Source organism: Rhinopithecus bieti, unplaced genomic scaffold (genome assembly GCF_001698545.2).
Source record: "Rhinopithecus bieti isolate Rb0 unplaced genomic scaffold, ASM169854v2 scaffold_22040, whole genome shotgun sequence".
In the NCBI taxonomy this organism is placed as follows: domain Eukaryota; kingdom Metazoa; phylum Chordata; class Mammalia; order Primates; family Cercopithecidae; genus Rhinopithecus; species Rhinopithecus bieti.
This window is the reverse complement of record NW_016811527.1, coordinates 619837-621346: the sequence shown is the minus strand read 5'-3', so window position 1 is coordinate 621346 and position 1510 is coordinate 619837.

Here is a 1510-nt window from a genome sequence, read left to right as displayed (position 1 = left end):
AATTTTTTTAGCAGAGGGTTGAATAAAGTTTAAAAAGACCAATCTTCCTGGACACTTCATCAGTTTCCTAATATACCCCTTTTTCTTGTTTCTCGTGTGACATTTTAGTTTATATATATTTACTCATCCTGAGCAAGGTCCATATCTGCTAAGATAATTTCTTATTCTGAATATCAATTAAAGTTTTTGTATTTTCAGAATGAGAGTTACAGCTAACTATGAGGAGAGCTAATCTTTTAACTGTATTTACAACAAACATGATTAAATGATAATCTCTTAAAATTAATCATGTTATTTCAAATTCCACATGTTAAAGCATTACATATTAAAATCAATATTTCTTTTCTTTTTTTTTTTTTTTTTTTTGAGGTGGAGTCTCGCTGTGTTGCCCAGGCTGGAGTGCAGTGGCACGGTCTGGGCTCACTGCAAGCTCCGCCTCCCAGGTTCACGGCATTCTCCTGCCTCAGCCTCCGGATGAGCTGGGACTACAGGCGCCCACCACTGCACCTGGCTAATTTTTTGTATTTTTAGTAGAGATGGGGTTTCACCGTGTTGGCCAGGATGGTCTTGATCTCCTGACTTCATGATCTGCCCATCTCGGCCTCCCTAAAATCAATATTTCATGCTTATAAATGAGTTTATAATATCAAAATTTTGGTGGTGGTAATTATGGTAGGAAAGAATTTCACAGTCACTTTTTTTCACAGAAGTAGAAGTTGAGGTTAATCCAGTATGAGCATATCTTCTCTTGCATGATAAATTTAAAAAATGATGACATTGTGGTTAAAATTTTAGCTTTAACTTGAAGGTCTGTATCAAGAACTGACTTTGCCTTTTTTTTTTTTTTTTTTTTTTTGAAATGGAGTCTCGCTCTGTCACCCAGGCTGGTGTGCAGTGGGGCGCAATCTTGGCTCACTGCAACCTCTGCCTCCTGGGTTCAAGTGATTCTCCTGCCTCAGCCTCCCAGGTGGCTGGGGCCATTTTTAGACATGGTATAATATATATTTTCCACCAATACTAGAATACACATATTACCCATATTTTTTAGATGAGAAAACCAGATTTGGAAAGTTTAAGCTGTTTCCCCAAAACACGGTGTTAAATAATCTCAGATTGTACATACCTAAGAATAGATGATCTTGCCCTAAATTTCCTCCATGTAAATATAGGCTCTGTTAGTATTTGTGTAAAAATGAGCAATCTACCTCCTTTTCTGTGCCTCTGTTTTTACATTTGCAAGTTAGTGATGATAATATGATCTAAAAATAGGATTGCTGGAAGGAATAGATAATGTTATACAAAACAGTGTTTAACACATAATGCTTAATGTCAGTTGTTCTCATAATCGTTATGGCTATTATTTAGTGCTAATAGTGATAGCAAGAGTAGTTATGGTATTTATGTAGTGTAAAGCATGATTGTGAGGTAAGAAAAAAACGGGATGTGTAAGATGTTGATACTTGATTATCACAGTTTATTTTCCCTTTTGCAGATTATAAATATATATATA